Here is a 19156-nt window from a genome sequence, read left to right on the forward strand (position 1 = left end):
TGATGCTGGGAAAGATTGAAGGCAGGAGGAGAAGGGGACGACAGAGGATGAGATGGTTGGATGGCATCACCAACTCGATGGATGTGAGTTTGAGTAAACTCCGGGAGTTGGTGATGGGCAGGGAGGCCTGGCGTGCTGCAGTGCAGGGGGTCGCAAAGAGTAGGACACGACTGAGCGGCCTTCACTTTCACTTTCAAATGATAATGATGGGGGGAAAAAAAAACCAGCTTTTTCACATATGAGGAAAGATGTGATAGAAACCATCAGGCTTACTCATATCTTGAATTTGATTAAGCACCTGCTGCATACACACTGGCTTAGGTGTAGTGAATAAAACAGGCATGCAACTGTGTTTCGTCTTCTTCAACATCCCTAAGAGTGAACAACTGCACACCAGGAGTGTGGAAACACGTCTAACTCCATCCGCAAGTGTGTGCATCCTTCTGCGTGATAAATGTCCCTTATTGGCAGAGCACTAGAAGCAGCCAGAAAGGCAGAAGGATGAAGGATACATGATTTAGCCCGTATTTACCAAAAGATCTCATTGCAATAAAAGCACAACATACCTGTCATAAGGTGGGGACTTCTCTGCAGTAGTTTGTTGATAATCATTGTTTGTTTCTCTCTCTTATCCCTGAGACAGTTTTATATTTCAGAGTTGGCCGATAAGGAAAAATCTGTGGGCTTCTTTTAGAACTTTTATAACTTAAAGACATTAATTTGTTATTCACTTTAGAGAAAGGCTCCAGTCATTAACTCTCTGGCAATACGTTTGTAGACAATATAATTTGCCAAGGCATACCACAGGGCAAACTCCTTCTCTTATTACGGATTTGTGTATTCCCTTTGTGTTGTGACCTTAGGATGGTAATTCTCATTTGTTCCACTAAATTAAAATAGTTATTGTGATGACAAAGAAAGGTCAATGCTCACAGGCTGTGTGGATGAGTGTTAAATCAACTGTGTGTGTGTGTGTTAGTCATTGAGTCGTGTCTGACTCTTTGTGACCCTGTGGACTGTAGCCCGCCAGGCTCCTCTGTCCATGGGATTCTCCAGGCAAGAATAGTGGAGTGGGTTGCCATTTCCTCCTCCAGGGGATCTTCCTGACCCAGGGATCTAACCCGGGTCTCTTGCATTGAAGGCAGATTCTTTACTGTCTGAGCCACCAGGGAAGCCCTTAAATCAATTGTTGAAAACTCTAAATGTTACAGAAAATGAATAGCCAATGTATAACATCTGCATAAAGGTCCTCACAGAAATGAGTAAGAAGGTAGAAAAGAAAATGGAGACTATTTAGAGAAAAAAGCCATTATTAAGGTGGAACAAAATTGCACTCTATGAAGGTGATATTTGAAACTTAAAATGTTACGATTTCGGGTGGCGACCCACTCCAGTACTCTTGCCTAGAAAATGCCATGGACAAAGGAGCCTGGTAGGCTACAGTTCATGGGATTGCAAAGAGTCGGACTCGACTAAGAGACTTCACTTTTTCTTTTCTTCCTTTAGGTGATTCTGGAGATTTAGTATTATTAGAGTAATGACTAAATAATTTAGTAATTATCATCTATTTTGTGCTCTAACTGTCCTGGAATAAAAATTACTGTACGGTGTTATAGAAAACATGTTACAATGAAAGGCACTGAACACTGTCCTTCATTTACTTAAAAAGAATGCAGATTTACAAACAGTCCTTGATTTGATTCTGGGTTGAATCAACTAAGATTAAAACGTGTTTTCAGAGGGGACTTCCCTGGTGCTCCAGTGGTTAAAAGCTTACCTTCCAACGCAGAGCAACGTGGGTTTGATCCCTGGTCTGGGCGTTAAGATCCCACTTGCCTCGAGGCCAAAAAACTGAAACACAAAACAAAAGCCGTCCAGTCACAAATTCAATCAAGACTTAAAAAATGGTGCACATAAGAAATATATTTTGGATATACTAAAAGAAATTCAATGGGGTATTAAATATTATGGAGCTGCTCACAGTTATGGATTTTCATAAATAAAGCTAGAGTTATGTGTTGTTTTTAAAGGATATTAAAGTATCTACCTATTAAAAACCATGTCCTCTTTGACATCCTTTATCAAAGAAATGTAAGCAAAGTAAACATAATAAGATGGGAAACATTGTTAAATACAGAGAAAGAAAATTGAGTGATCATTATACATTATGCTCTGCTTCTGTGTATTTGAGTGCTTTGAAAATCTTTTAAAATTCAAGAAATATTTCAAGTAAAGATATTCATCATAGCACATATATTTAATGAAATACAAAGCCACTTATTTATTCACATTTTATGTCTCTAAAACATGTCTTGTCTAAAATGTGGAGTAATGGTTGAAGACCTTTTACCGAGTCAAGAGAGTTGGTTGTCCTCCTAAAATACATTTTTACTCAGCTTCATGGGGGACAAAATAATGGGACCAGTGCATCCACGTGGGCCCAATCACATCTAAGCCTTTGATGTGCATGTCTCAATTTGCATTTTTGAGAGGTTGGTGCCAACAGAGAAGTGAAGACACCTAGTAATACAATACCAATTCTTGTAAGTAAGGAAGTGAAGCTGCTCAGTCGTGTCCGACTCTTTGCGACCCCGTGGACTGTAGCCCACCAGGCTTCTCTGTCCACGGGATTCTCAGGCAAGAATACTGGAGTGGGTTGCCATTCCCTCCTCCAGCGGATCTTCCCGACCCAGGGATCAAACCCAGGTCTCCCGCATTGAGGCAGATGCTTTAACCTACCAGGGAAGCCACCCACATCAATTCTTGTAAACGTGTCCTTTCATTCCCAAACGAACCCATTAGGGGTGCCAAGGTGAAAGCCTTCACGCACTGAGAAAAGTCTTAGTTACTCAGTGTGTCCGACTCTTTGTGACCCGGTGACTGTAGCCCACCATGCTCCTCTGTCCATGAGATTCTCCAGGCAAGAATTCTGGAGTGGGTTTTCATTTCCTTCTCCAGGGGATCTTCCTGAGCCAGGGATGGAACCCCCATCTCCTGCATTGACAGGCAGATTATTTACAGTCTGAGCCACCAGGGAAGGCCCCCAAACCATAAATCCATTCCAGAGGGAAGCATGTTTGTTCAGCAGAGATTCATTACTATGTCCAGAGGGTTGCACCTTCCAGAAACATAAGGTGGCTCAAAATATGCTTATGTTTAAAGAATACGCTATTCAGGGACTTCACTTGTAGTCCAGGGGTTAAGAAGTTTAGTCACTCAATCATGTCCAAGTCTTTTTGTGACCCCATGGAATGCAAAACACCAGGCCTCCCTGTCCATCACACCAGCTCCCAGAGCTTGCTCAAACTCATGTCCATCAAGTCCATGATGCCATCCAACCATCTCATCCTCTGTTGTCCCCTTCTCCTCCCACCTTCAATCTTTCCCAGCATCAGGGTCTTTTCCAGTGAGTCGGTTCTTCACCTCAGGAGGCCAAGGATTGGAGTTTCAACTTCAGCATCAGTTCTTCCAATGAATTTTCACGGTTGATTTCCTTTAGAATGGACTGGTTGGATCTCCTTGCAGTCCAGGCGACTCTCAAGAGTCTTCTGCAACACCACAGTTCCAAAGCATCAATTTTTTGGCACTCAGCTTTCTTTATGGTCCAACTCTCACATGCATACATGACTACTAGAGAAACCATAGCTTTGACTAGACTGACCTTTGTTGGTAAAGGTCTCTGCTTTTTAATATGCTGTCTAGGTTGGTCATAACTTTTCTTTCAAGGAGCAAGCGTCTTTTAATTTCATGGCTGCAGTCACCATCTGCAGTGATTTTGGAACCAAAGAAATAAAGTCGATCAGTGTTTCCCTTGTTTCCCCATCTATTTGCCATGACGGGTTAAGACTCCGCTTGCCAACTCAGGGTTTGATCTCTGGTCCAGGAAGATCCCACATGTCTGGGGCAAGTAAGCCCATATGTCACAAATACTGAGCCTATGGACTCCAGCTCCTGCAGCTTGCTTGTCTAGAGCCCATGCCCCACCGCATGGGAAATCCATGTACTGCAACTAGAGAATCACCCTCCCTTTCCACGGCCAAAGAAAGCCCGTGTGCAGCAACAAAGACCCAGCACCACCGAAAATAATTAATTAAAATAAAATTTAAAAAAATAATTTAAAACACATGATTTGGATTGCCCACACTCCTAAATTTCTAGTACAATAAACAGCTGATTTTCTGGTGGCGTGACGGCAAAGAATCTGCCTGCAATGCAAAAGAGGCAGGTTTGATTCCTGGGTTGGGGAAGATCCCCTGGAGAAGGGAATGGCAACCCCCTGCAGTGTTCTTGCCTGAGAATCCCATGGAGAGAGGACCCTGGAGGGCTACAGCCCATGGGGGTCGCAAAGAGTCAGACAGGCTTGAGCGACTAACACCTTTGCTTCACTTCAACAGACCCACATCCTGGCTTACTAGGTAGAGAAGGAAACATATTTTTTATCTACTTTGCATCACATAGACTTTTAATGTAGATGAAATTCAGCAAAACCTAAGATTCAAAAGCAGCCTCCAGTGTTTTATTATGCCACAGACTGTATCGACCCTTGTCATCAATGTTTTTATGGGAAAACAATCTGATGGATTCATAGCATATCATCATAAACATAATAAAAGAAATAATGATGACATACATCAGTTCAGTTCAGTTCAGTCGCTCAGTTGTGTCCGACTCTTTGCAACCCCATGAATCACAGCACGCCAGGCCTCCCTGTCCATCACCAACTCCCGGAGTTCACTCAAACTCATGTCCATAGAGTCGGTGATGCCATCCAGCCATCTCATTCTCTGTCGTCCCCTTCTCCTCCTGCCCGCAATCCCTCCCAGCATCAGAGTCCTTTCCAGTGAGTCAACTCTTCGCATGAGGTGGCCAAAGTATTGGAGTGTCAGCCTTAGCATCAGTCCTTCCAATGAACACCCAGGATTGATCTCCCTTAGAATGGACTGGTTGGATCTCCTTGCAGTCCAAGGGACTTCTCCAAGGGACTTCTCCAACACCACGGTTCAAAAGCATCAATTCTTCGGCGATCAGCTTTCTTTGCAGTCCAACTCTCACATCCATACATGACCATGGGAAAAACCATAGCCTTGACTAGACGGACCTTGGTTGGCAAAGTAATGTCTCTGCTTTTTAATATGCCATCTAGGTTGGTCATAACTTTCCTTCCAAGGAGTACATAACTGCATATTATAGACGCCCCAAGAGGATAAACTAAACTTATTCTGTTTATTCAAAGAGAGAAAGTGAAAGGGAAAATCGCTCAGTTGTACCTGACTCTTTGCAACCCCATGGACTACACAGTCCATGGGATTCTCCAGGCCAGAACACTGGAGTGGGTAGCCAATCCCTTCTCCAGGGGATCTTCCCAACCCAGGGATCAAACCCAGGTCTCCCACATTACAGGTGGATTCTTTACCAGCTGAGCCACAAGGGAAGCCATTTATTCAAAGTATAAAATAAATTTACAAGACTCTGAGTTGCATCGTCATATGGCCTGTATTTATGTTGACTATAAATAATGGAAGAAAATAATGTCCTTAGTTTTGAGGAACTTTGATCCCACTATAAAAATTTTTTCAGTGAAGTTTTTGCAAAGAATTGTCTTAGGTGAAGTGCTGTTTTTGGTGTGCAGAAACCACAGGTGTCTGACATAAAACAGGTATGATTTTGACAAGCCCGGTTCATTTTAAAACACTTTCAGGTAGTACTACTTTTGGAAGTGTTAAAAAAAAAAAGCAGAATTACTTTTATGTTTTGTTTTGTTTTCTTTTTTTAAATTTATTTATTTTAATTGGAGGCTAACTACTATACCATATTGTGGTTTTTGCCATCAGTTCAGTTCAGTTCAGTTCAGTCGCTCAGTCGTGTCCGACTCTCCGCGACCCCATGAATCACAGCACGCCAGGCCTCCCTGTCCATCACCAACTCCCGGAGTTCACTCAAACTCATGTCCACAGAGTCGGTGATGCCATCCAGCCATCTCATTCTCCGTCGTCCCCTTCTCCTCCCGCCACCAACCTTTCCCAGCATCAGAGTCTTTTCCAGTGAGTCAACTCGTCTCATGAGGTGGCCAAAGTATTGCAGTTTCAGCTTTAGCATCAGTCCCTCCAATGAACATCCAGGATTGATCTCCTCCAGAATGGACTGGTTGGATCTCCTTGCAGTATAAGGGACTCTCAAGAGTCTTCTCCAACACCACAGTTCAAAAGCATCGATTCTTCGGCGGTCAGCCTTCTTCACAGTCCAACTCTCACATCCATACATGACCACGGGAAAAACCATTGCCTTGACTAGACGGACCTTGGTTGGCAAAGTAATGTCTCTGCTTTTTAATATACTATCAAGGTTGGTCATAACTTTCCTTCCAAGGAGCAAGCGTCTTTTAATTTCATGGCTGCAATCAGCATCTGCAGTGATTTTGGAGCCCAAAAAAATAAAGTCTGACACTGTTTCCACTGTTTTTCCATCTATTTCCCATGAAGTGATGGGACCAGATGCCATGATCTTTGTTTTCTGAATGTTGAGCTTCAAGCCAACCTTTTCACTCTCCTCTTTCACTTTCATCAAGAGGCTTTTGAGTTCCTCTTCACTTTCTGCCATAAGGGTAGTGTCATCTGCATATCTGAGGTTATTGATATTTCTCCCGACATTCACATAAATCAGCCATGGGTGTACATTTGTTCCCCATCCGGAATGCCCCCTCCCACCTCCCTCCCCATCCCATCCCTCAGAATTACTTTTAAGAAGATACAGAGCATATATGGAATTTTCCATGTGGCTAAGCAGTATTCTCCTAATGCAGCCAATATAGAAGACCAGGGCAGGAGACTGGGGTTCGGTCCTTGGGTCAAGAAGATCCCCTGGAGGAAGAAAGGACAATCCACTCCAGTATTCTTTCCTGGAAGAGTCCCATGGCTGCAGTCCACGGACTCTCAAGGATCAGACACGACTTAGTGGCAAAACCATTACCACCACCACCTCCTTTTCCCCGGTCCATCACACTGATAAAATAATCTCTGTTTCTATAAAGTCTCCACCAGAAAGAGACCTCCATAAATGCGGTCTCAACATTTTAAATTCATCTTTATACTCTCAACACATCCCATATTCCCTGGCCCACCGGGTGCATCATTGAATTCACCCCTCCATCCTGAATTCAGGGCGATGTTTAATCTTTCTAATGAAAGAGGTTTAAAAATAAATGTATGTCGTTTGAATAGATAAATATTTAGAGAATTAGATGAAATAATCAAATCCCTAATGAAGTTGCGTGCATTTCAATTTAATAGGAAATAATACCTTAATTTAGAAACACGACTTTATGTCCTCCTCACTCCGTGACATAGTTTTATGCGCTTTCCCATACGCTTTTGAAACAGTCGTCTTCAAAGAAACCACAACCAAATGCAACTGTTCATAAACATCAAATTCATCTCTAACTAATGCACACTTGAGGTCAATCAGGTTTTGCACGCTGCGCTCCTGCCACTGGAAATTTTCTCGTAAGGTACGAGTGCTGATTTTTACTGTCATGAGTTTATTTTTCCATTATGTTTACATCTGCAGAATTCTTCATTCTACAAACAAAGCTTTTACTCTATGGCTTTTTAAATGGGTTTAACATATTTAAAAGTCTCCTAGATGTTTCCATGCTTTCAGCAAAAAAATGAAATTCATGTTAAAGTAGTTATTAACATGCAACATACATGTATACTAATATATTCCTATATACTGTATAGTGTTTATATACATGTATACTCATATTTTATTATATATTAGTAGTAGATATATATGTTAATTATTAGAATTGACATATGTTCTTGCTCTTTAGTTGTTCAATCTTGTCTGACTCTTTTGCGACTCCATAGGCTGTAGCCCACTAGGCTTCTCTGTCCATGGGATTCTCTAGGCAAGAATACCAGAGTGGGTGGCCATTCCCCTGTCCAGGGGAATCTTCCCGACCCAGGGATGGAACCCAGGCCTCCTGCATTGCAGGCGAATTCTTTACCAGCTGAGCCACCACAGAAGCCCAAGAATACTGAAGTGTGTAGCCTATCCCTTCTCCAGCGGATCTTCCCGACCCAGGAATCAAACCGGGGTCTCCTGCATTACAGGTGGATTCTTTACCAACTGAGCTACCAGGGAAGCCACTTGTTCTATGGTAAATATGTACATAGCATCTAAACCTGTGGATTGTCCATCTCATAGGACAATTAATTATTCCTAGTGCCCGAGACGGAAAAGGCAATGGCAAGCCACTCCAGTACTCTTGCTTAGAAAATCCCATGGACGGAGGAGCCTGGTAGGAGAAGGAAATGGCAACCCACCGCAGTGTTCTTGCCTGGAGAACCCCAAGGATGGTGGAGCCTGGTGGGCTGCCGTCTATGGGGTAACACAGAGCCGGATACGACTGAAGTGACTTAGCAGCAGCAGTGCCCGAGAGTGGTTAGCCCCAGTGTCTCTCTCTCTCTTTTGAAGAAGCCTCTGAAATGTAGGAAAAGGGAGATAATATCAGACCTTCAGCTTCACGGTGTGGAGGATTCAGTGCCATGGAGACGAGGCTTACTCCTGTGGAGTTTGCAGTGTCTAGACAACTGGAGTGTCTCCTGGGGGCCTTGCTGCTCTGCGTCTGGGAAAAAACTGGGTCAATAACCCTGGGTTTGCTCTTCTCAAGGCCTCTGCAAGATCTAATCCTTTTTCATGTATGTCATCACATAATCTCTCGGTGGATTAAGGGGAAGAGGATGCGAACACTGTGTATGTTAATATTCATATACAGTCTATGCATTTGGAAGATGCCAGAAATGCATTCTGATGGCTGAAAGCAGAATGTGACCCAGTGTGGGCTGTCCTGATTATCTACCCTCCTCACGGCACACTGAGGTGGTTTCAGACACATTTTGATAAACTGTGCCTTGCGTTTCTGTTCAAGCCATCTGACGCACTAGTAATAAAACTAGGAAAGGTCTCCCATGTATCCTGGCTCGGTTAATCAACTATTTATGATTGGATGGCTTGCTGACGATAAAGGTTACATCATTCGTGTCTAAAGGATTATTCACCACCATGCATGTATCTGTTTGTTGTTTTCAGTCGCTCAGTCGTGTCCGACTCTTTGTGACCCCACGGACTGCAGCAGGCCAGGCTTCCCTATCCTTCACCATCTCCTGGAGCTTGACAAACCCGTGTCCAGTGAGTAAGTGATGCCATCCAACTATCTCATCCTCTGTCATCCCCTTCTCCTCCTGCCCTCAATCTGTCCCAGCGTCACAGGCTTTACCATAAATACATATTTTTTGTTCTTTAGTAAACGTCTACATGCTATCAGCTCCCTGGATTAATCATCTATTCAGGCAACTTACTTTTCCCCATAGCTGGAGTATTGCCTTTCATTTTTTCCAAGTGATTTGTTTTTTAATCTTTATTTGTTTGGCTGAGCTGGATCTTCGCTGTCACATATGGGATCTTAGTTCCCTGACCGGGGATCGTTCCCAAGCCCCTTGCATTGGGAGCATGGAGTCTTAGCCACTGGAATTCCCAGTTCTTTCCTTTTTAACTTTGTAACATTGTTTTTAACTTTTAATTTGCAAACGTTTAAAACTCATGAGGTCATGTGTCCCAAACAGGCTTTAAGTGAGGAAAAGAGTCAGGATTTTATGTGGACAAGAAGAAGGCTTCCCTGTTGGCTCAGATGGTTTAAAAAAAACAAACCCAAAAAACAATAATGCATGCCGATGCAGGAAATCTGGGTTCAATCTCTGCATCGAGAAGATCCACTGGAGGAGGAAATGGCAACCCACTACAGGAGTCTTGCCTGGAGAATCCCCATGGAAAAAGAAGCCTGGTGGGCTACAGTCCATGGAGTCGCAAAGAGTCAGACATGACTGAGTGACTAAACCACCACAACGATAATTAGATTAGGAAATCCAATTAAGTAGCTCCTATCAGAACTGCCAGCCTGGAAGAAAATTTTTAACTCAACTTGGGTCCAGGTTTCATATTTGCGTGCACTGTGCTGGATATAACTTCAAACCCCACATCTGGCATCACATTCAGTTCAGTTTAGTTCAGTTCAGTTCAGTCACTCAGTCGTGTCGGACTCTCCGAGACCCCATGGATCACAGCACGCCAGGCCTCCCTATCCATCACCAACTCCTGGAGTTCACTCAAACTCATGTCCATCAAGTCAGTGATGCCATCTAACCATCTCATCCTCTGTCGTCCCCGTCTCCTCCTGCCCCCAATCCCTCCTAGCATCAGGGTCTTTTCAGTGAGTCAACTCTTCGCATGAGGTGGCCAAAGTACTGGAGTTTCAGCTTTAGCATCAGTCCTTCCAGTGAACACCCAGGATTGATCTCCTTTAGAATGGACTGGTTGGATCTCCTTGCAGTCCACGGGACTCTCAAGAGTTTTCTCCAGCACCACAGTTCAAAAGCATCAATTCTTCAGCCATCAGTTTTCTTCACAGTCCAACTGTCACATCCATACATGACCACTGGGAAAACCATAGCTTTGACTAGACGGACCTTTGTTGGCAAAGTAATGTCTCTGGTTTTTAATATGCTATCTAGGTTGGTCATAACTTTCCTTCCAAGGAGTAAGCATCTTTTAATTTCATGGCTGTAATCAGCATCCGCAGTGATTTTGGAGCCCCCAAAAAATAAATTCTGACACTGTTTCCACTGTTTCCCCATCTATTTCCCATGAAGTGATGGGACCAGATGCCATGAGCTTTGTTTTCTGAATGTTGAGCTTCAAGCCAACCTTTTCATTCTCCTCTTTCACTTTCATCAAGAGGCTTTTGAGTTCCTCTTAACTTTCTGCCGTAAGAGTGGTATCATCTGCATATCTGAGGTTATTGATATTTCTCCCGGCAATCTTGATTCCAGCTTATGCTTCTTCCAGCCCAGCGTTCCTCATGATGTACTCTGCATATAAGTTAAATAAGCAGGGTGACAATATACAACCTTGACGTACTCCTTTTCCTATTTGGAACCAGTCTGTTGTCCCATGTCCAGTTCTAACTGCTGCTTCCTAGTTGCCCATATATACTGGTCCCAAATGATGCTTGTTAATTAAGAAGGAAAAGTATAAATTTGAAATTACTGGAAAAGACCCTGATGTTGGGGAAGATTGAGAGCAGGAGGAGAAGGGGACGACAGAGGATGAGATGGTTGGATGGCATCACCGACTCAAGGGACATGAGTTTGAGCAAGCTCCGGGAGTTGGTTAAGGATGGGGAAGCCTGGGGTGTTGCAGTGTACGGGGTCGCAAAAAGTCAGACACTGCTGAGTGACTAAACAACAAAAGCACACTGATAACCTGTTTTAGATAATTTTCAAGCGGACGCAGCAAAACCTTATTTCCACGCAAATTCTATGTCTAGTCAGTGTCAAAAGTATTTTCATGGCTAAGGCTTTCCCCTCCTTTGCATGACACATAAAAACCCATTGTTGATGAAAAGAAATGACAAACTGCCCAAAAAGAGCAATCTTTTGCCAAAGATATAATATCCGTTTTAGGACAGATGTGTGAATGCCTTATGTAACATGATCACAGTTGCTCCTTTTTGTCCTCAATCTGCAACATTCTAAAAATAGGTGACAAAGTAGGCTGTCCTGTGGAGGCCAGATTCTTTGTTTCCCTTTAGACTGAATAATCTCCTTGGCTACCTGCCACATAGGAAAAGAGCCTGTGCTCAAAGAGCAATGGAGGAGTCAATACAATTATGACAAAAGTGCCTTTCAATAAGTTATTTCCTTTTATTTGCCCCGGAAAATGTATATTTAAGTAGCAAAATTAATCACAGTACTTCCACAAGGGCTTCCCCCCTGGCTCAGCAGTATAGAACCCACCTGCCCATGCAGGAGATGCAAGAGACTCAGGTTTGATCCCTGGGTCAGGAAGATCCCTTGGAGGAGGAAATGGCAACCCACTCCAGTATTCCTGCCTGGAGAATCCCACAGAGGAGCCTGGTGGGCTACAGTCTATGGGGGTTGCAAAGAGTCAGACATGGCTAAGCATGCAACCATTATATAAATATGTGCTGATTTAGACTTGAATGACCCATGACACAACCGAGTTCTTATCTTCATGATGCTAATGTAGATGTAAAGACAAAAGGAACACACTTCAGAGGACTGGAAGCTACAATGATTGCTAGGACTTTTTTGCTCCATGTCTTAATGCAATGAAAGTGCCCATGTACATAGCTCAGGGAAGTCTACTCAGGGCTCTGTGATGACCTAAATGGGAAAAAAAGTCCAAAGAAGAGGGGATATATGTATGCACACATAGATGATTTCTATATGCAGGAGGAGGAGGTGACAGAGGATGAGATGGTTGGATGGTATCACTGACTCGATGGACTTGAGTTTGAGCAACTCCAGGAATTGGTGATGGACAGGGAAGCCTGGCGTGCTGCAGTCCATGGGGTCGCAAAGGTTTGGACATGAGATAGCAACAAAACAATAGCAACGTGGCTGACTAACTCTGCTATACAGCAGAAATTAATGCAACACAGTACGGTTGTGCTAGAACTATGAAAATTAATTTAAAAATTAAAAATAAAATACTCCAATAAAAATTAATTTAAAAAAAGAGGGTGGGATGAGTTGAGAGAGCAGTCCTGACGTATGTACATGACCACGTGTAAAATAGACAGTGAGGGGGAAGCTGCTGTATAACACAGGGAGGTCAGCTCGGGGCCCTGTGATGACCTACAGGGCTGGATGGGGGTGGGAGGGAGGCTCGGGAGGGAGGGGACATATGTGTACTTACAGCTGATTCACTTTGCTGTATAGCAGAAACGAAAACAACACTGCAAAGCAAGTATACTCCAGTACAAAGTACTTTTATTCTTAAATATCTATATCTGTAGGGACTGCAATTCAGCCAATGGTAGCTACTGATTTCACCACAACCTCTGATGGGGACAGAACCCATGACAACTGCATCCAGGAATTTAGCAACTTCATGATTCAACAACAGAAAATACACAACAGAAGTTGCATCCACAGATTACCTACTAATAAAAAATAAGCCTCTCTATTTTGTTGAACTGTATTTGTAAAAGCTGATGCTTCCCTTGGATAATAATCCAATGTCTAGAAGACAAAAAATCCCATGGATGGAGGAGCCTGGTAGGCTGCAGTCCGTGGGGTCGCTAAGGGTCTGACACGACTGAGCGACTTCACTTTCAGTTTTCACTTTCACACATTGGAGAAGGAAATGGCAACCCACTCCAGTGTTCTTGGCTGGAGAATCCCAGGGACGGGGGAGCCTGGTGGGCTTCCGTCTATAGGGTCACACAGAGTTGTACACGACCAAAGTGACTTAGCAGCAGCAGAAGACAAAACGTTTTATCTTTAAGTATCACTTTTCTTATAACCAGTGTGAGTAGAAACTTAAAACTCCTTTTCTTATAACCAGTGTGACTTCAGTTTAGTTCAGTTCAGTCGCTCAGTTGTGTCCGACTCTCCGCGACCCCATGAATCACAGCACGCCAGGCCTCCCAGTCCATCACCAACTCCCGGAGTTCACTCAGACTCATGTCCATTGAGTCGGTGACGCCATCCAGCCATCTCATCCTCTATCGTCCTCTTCTCCTCCCACCTTCAATCTTTCCCAGCATCAGGGTCTATTCCAGTGAGTCAGTTCTTCGCATCAGGTGGCCAAAGGATTGGAGTTTCAACCTCAGCATCAGTCCTCCCAATGAATATTCAGGGTTGATCTCCTTAACGATTGACTGGTTGGATCTCCTTGCTGTCCACGGGACTCTCAAGAGTCTTCTCCAGCACCACAGCTCAAGAGCAGCATGCTGCTCTCCTGCTTGAGCAAGCCTCAAGACAACATACCTGGAGAAAGAAGGGCCTTTGCTGATAACAGCATTGCCTACCGGGGAAATCTGGGCCACTTAATGTTCTCAGGAAAAAAAACAAAAAAAAAATCTTTCCCAAATGCAACCACAGTTCATTATCCCTTGTTGTCAAAACACACCTAAAATATCTCACGCGTTGTGTCAGCCTGTCATTGCAGAGAAGTGACACGTTTTGACAACCACCTATTTGTTGATTTTGGAATTTACATCCTGTGTGACAAGTACCCAGTAAGATATGAGGTCTTCCTGTTCCTTCTTTTCCACGTGATTTAGTTTTCTGGTTCAGGTACTGATGCCACGTACTGGCTTAGTTCTCACGAGAAGTCTCTGGCCACACACAGAAAGCCGCCAGGGGACACCGGGCAAGGGGTGGGGTTTCTACCCACCCTTCTAACTGGAAAACCACGTCCCAGTTGCAGAGCAGAGATGTGTAGGTGTAGGGTCCACAGACATCATGTATTCTGCTCATAAGCATTCTTTAGAATTTATTTTTAAAGAACACACGCACTGGTATCACTGATAAGTGTAGACCATCCTGGTTGCCGTAGAGTTAGGAAATCTCTCTCGAAAGAGAAATGCAAAGATGGCATATTAATGCATATATGTAGGATCTACAGTAATGGTACAGGTAAACCTATTTGCAGGGCGGGAACAGGGATGTAGATGTAGACAATGAATGTGTACACGCAGTGGGGGAAGGGACAGGTGGGGCAAATTGAGAGAATAGCAGGGACATATATACACTGCCGTGTGTAAGACAGACAGCAAGCGGGAAGCTGCTCTGCAACACGGCGAGCTCAGCTTGATGCTCTGTGATGACCCAGAGGGGTGGACGGGGGAGGGAGGGGAAGGGGTGTACGTACACTTATGGCTTACTCACACCACCGTTACAGCAGAAACTAACTCAACATCGCAAAGGAATGATCGGCAATGAAAAGAAAAAAAAAAAACAACCCGATTACATTCTCTAATAGCTTCCTCCAAAATAAAGCTGCTATTCTGATGTGAAATAGAAAGAAAATTTCCCTCTGCCAATCCTCACACAAAGTTCTCACTTTTCTTGAAATGTGCCATATCATTAAATTATACACGCAACATGTCTCCGGGGTTGTTAAAAAACCAAATTGCTCACATGTTGGATTTAAATATAACCCAACAGGACAGATTTGGGCTTCCCTTGTGGCTCTGCTGGTAAAGAATTGGCCTGCAATGTGGGAGACCCCAGTTCAATTCCTAGGCTGGGAAGATTTGCTGGAGAAGGGAAACACTACCCACTCCAGTATTCTTAGGCTTCCCTGGTGGCTCAGCTGGTAAAGAATCCACCTGAAATATTGGGACACCTGGGTTCGATCCGTGGGTTGGGAAGATTCCCTGGAGAGGGGAAAGGCTACCCACTCCAGTATTCTTGGGCTTCCCTGGTGGCTCAGCTGGTAAAGAATCCACCTGCAATATTGGAACACCTGGGTTCGATCCCTGGGTTGGGAAGATTCCCTGGAGAAGGGAAAGGCAACCCACTCCAGTATTCTGGCCTGGAGAATTCCATGGACAGAGGAGCCTGGTGGGCTACAGTCCATGGGGTCACCAAGAGTCTGACACGACTGAGTGTACATATGTACGCACACATACCTGAAATTACTACAGTGTTACATGTCAATTTTATGTCAATAAAAATACATAAAATTTTTTAAAAACCCAACTTATATATTTATGTTCATCTAGTTTATTAATTTGAAATGACGTAACAAGATTATTGAGGCATGGTTATTTAGCTTTTTAAAAATTCATCAAAGGGTTAAGGACTTAAGTTTTAGAAATTTTACTACAGGAGGTAAATATGGCAAAATAAAATTCAAATTCAAGGGGAAATATATGACTTAGGAATATGAAATCACTGTAAACAATATAAGAAATCGACATTGTTAGTTAACAATGAACGCTTCTTAATCAATACTTGGTTTGAAAGTGGATGTAAGGATGTGAAAAAGAGTGGAACAGAAAAGCAGTAAAATTATTTTTTTGAATGAAATGCCTTTTGAAGGAAGATTGGAGATGTCGCCTTGATTTCCTTGCTTTATAAAATGTTTCACTCTTTCATTTGTGATAATTAATCACCAATGTTTATTACCTCCGATCCCCACTCCACTTTCCACTGCCTTTTTCAATTTTTCTCACATTTGCAAACGAATCCTTCTTGTTAGGACTTGTAATGAAGATCAGTAGTTTAAACACTTCTTATACAGTCTTTGAAAACAGAAAGAACAAAGTTCTACTAGTAACAGTTCAAAAATTCCATCATGTTCTCTCTTAAACCAACATCTTAATCATATTTCTTGCTTTTATGTCAACATCTAAGTACTGCAAAGGAACTCACAGTGAAACGCAGCAAAGATTCAACATATTTTATTCAGTGAAAGCAAGGCTGAGATGGTTCAATGGAAAGCTCATTAAAAGTTCATGTGAACTCTTAGTTGCAGCATGTGGGATCGAACTAGTTCCCTGACTAGGGATCAAACCTGGTCCCCCTGCACTGGGAGCTTGGAGACATTGGACCACCAACTATGAAAGTGAAAACACCAACTCTCCATCATTAAGGAAGACCTGGTCTGAATAATATTAGACTCAAGTGTAGAACAAGGGGGTCTAATTGGCTCGATAGGTTTCAAAAAATCCTAGACCAACCCTATCAAAGAATCATGATATCTAAAACATTCACTTATGGCAAAAAATAAAAAACTCTCCAGAAAATGGGCATAAAGGGAACCTACTTCAATAATCAGTGTGATACCCCACATCAACAAATTACAGAGTAAAAAAAAAACCCACAGGACCATCTCAGTAAGATGCAGAAAAACTATTTGACAAAATTCAGTGCCCAGTGAAGACAAAAGCTCTCCAGAAAGCAGGCACTGAGGTGATACATCGCAACATAATATAAAGGTCGCATATGACAAACCCACAGCTAACATCATATTCAAGGGTAAAAAGGTGACAGCATTTCCTCTAAGATCAGAAACAAGCCAAGGATGCCCACAGTCACTACTTTTATTCCACAGCATTTTGGAAGTCCTAGATGTAGCATTGCCTAAAATAAAAAGCACCCAAATTTGAAAGGAAGAAATAAAATTGTCCATGCTTGAAATGACATGATACTGTACATGGGAAATACTGAGGATGCTACCATAAAATTATTGTAAGTGAGAAAGTTGCTCAGTCGTGTCTGTCTCTTTAACCCTATGGACTATACAATCCTTTTGGTTCTCCAGACCAGAATACTGGAGTGGGTAGCCTTTCCCTTCTCCAGGGGATCTTCCCAACCCAGGGATGGAACCCAGGTCTCCCACATTGCAGGCACATTCTTTACCAGCTGAGCCACCAGGAAAGCCGAAGAATACTGGAGTGGGTTGCCTTTCCCTTCTCCAGCGGATCTTCCCGACCCAGGGGTCAAACTCAGGGATCGAACCCAGGTCTCCTGCATTGCAGGCGGATTCTTTACCAGCTGAGCCACCAGGGAAGCTCATCAATGAATCTGGTAAAGTTGCAGTTGACGAAATTAACATGCACAGAAATCTGTCGCGTTTTCTATACAGTAATAACAAACAGAAAGGGAAATTATGGAAACAATCCCACTTACCATTCTATCAAGAAGACTCAAATACCTTGGAATAAACTTTCCTAAGAAGGTAATAAGAGACGTGTACTCAGAAAATTATAAAACTCTGCAGAAAGAATCCAAGACCACACAAACATTTCAATTATACTTGTTCCAGTCTTTAAGCATTGAATCATGGCTGCCTGAAAGTAGCTTCTTTTTCTCATTTCTGGTGAGTTAGACTCATAAGCTTTTCAACTGGGACCTAAACAAGAGAGGGTGGACGAATTGAGAGTGTATCACTGTAGCCTACCAGGCTCCTCCGTCCATGGGATTCTCCAGGCAAGAGTACTGGAGTGGGTTGCCATTGCCTTCTCCAGGACATTCACAGCACCATATGTAAAACTGATAGCTACCAAAAAGCTGTGGTATACAGCCCAGGGAGCTCCGCTCTTGGCTCTGTGATGACCTACAGGGGTGGAAGGGAGATTCAGGAATGAGGGGATATATGTATACATATGGGGTTTCCCTCATGGCTCAGATGATGAAGAATCCGCCTGCAGTGTGGGAGACCCAGGTTCCATCCCTGGATCGGGAAGATCCCCTGGAGGAGGGCATGGCAACCTGCTCCAGCATTCCTGCATGGAGAATTCCAGGGACAGAGGAGCCTGGTAGGGCTACAGTCCATGGGGTCACAAAGAGTCGGACACAACCAAGCAAACTAAAACTTTTAATACAGCTGACTGACTTTGTTGTACGGCAGAAACTAACACAACATTGTAAAGCAATTATCCTCCAATAAAAATTGCAAAAAAAAAAAAAATCCAAATGGTTAAGCCAGAATGATGGATTAAGAGCATGTCTCACTTCCCCTCATGTGAATAATGCTTTTTTGGGGGGGTTACAACTAGAAAATGTATTCCACGTCACCAGCAGCAAGACCTTTCTTTGGAGTAAAAATGGGAGATCTAACAATTGAGAAACGCCAGGCCAGTCCAGGTAGCATGATGTGGCTGCCTTTGTGGCCTCGTGTTTGTGAGGCGGAAGCCACTCAGTGGCCTCACAGCTTCCACAGACGTCTGCGTGAAGAAAATGAGCCCCCGCTGAGCGCGCGACGTCTCCTCAAATCGTCTGGACTTGATTTTGCAGGTAATGCAACATGACAAGGGAAGGAACTGCCAGAACGAATCAAGTCAACTCAAAACTTAAGGACAAGTGGTTTATAAGCTGGCCTAGGGTCGGGAGGGAGACAAATATCTCTTTAGGAACTTGTGGCATTCACTATTAATGTCCTTGTGATAGATTTGAAATGAAAAATTAAAATTATCAATATATCCAAGCAGTTTGCTAATAAAGACTAAATCTCTGTTGTTATATGTTATATATCACTAACTCTCCCCAAGTAATCTATTACCTCTATATAAATAAACCTCCATATATCTCTAGATATTACTCTCTCTGCTTAGTTGTTAAGTTTTGTCTGACGCTTGCGACCACATGGACTATAGCCCACCAGGCTCCTCTTGCGACCACATGGACTATAGCCCACCAGGCTCCTCTGTCCCTGGGATTCTCCAGGCAAGAATACTGGAGTGCGTTATATTGGGCTTCCCTGATGGCTGAGTGATAAAGAATCCACCTGCTAAGCAGGAGATGCAGGTTCTATCCCTGGGTTGGGAAAATGCCCTGGA

The 19156-nt window shown here is 43.3% G+C and overlaps 1 pseudogene; it reads right to left on the bottom strand.

Annotated features, from left to right (window-relative positions):
- Positions 1 to 2189: 2189 nt before the first annotated feature.
- On the bottom strand, positions 2190 to 2251 carry LOC148773047 (small nucleolar RNA SNORD36; annotated as a pseudogene).
- Between the last annotated feature and the right edge of the window lie 16905 nt (positions 2252 to 19156).

This window comes from Moschus berezovskii, chromosome Y (assembly GCF_049115385.1).
Source record: "Moschus berezovskii isolate FMDL1 chromosome Y, NW_MosBer_1.0, whole genome shotgun sequence".
NCBI lineage: Eukaryota > Metazoa > Chordata > Mammalia > Artiodactyla > Moschidae > Moschus > Moschus berezovskii.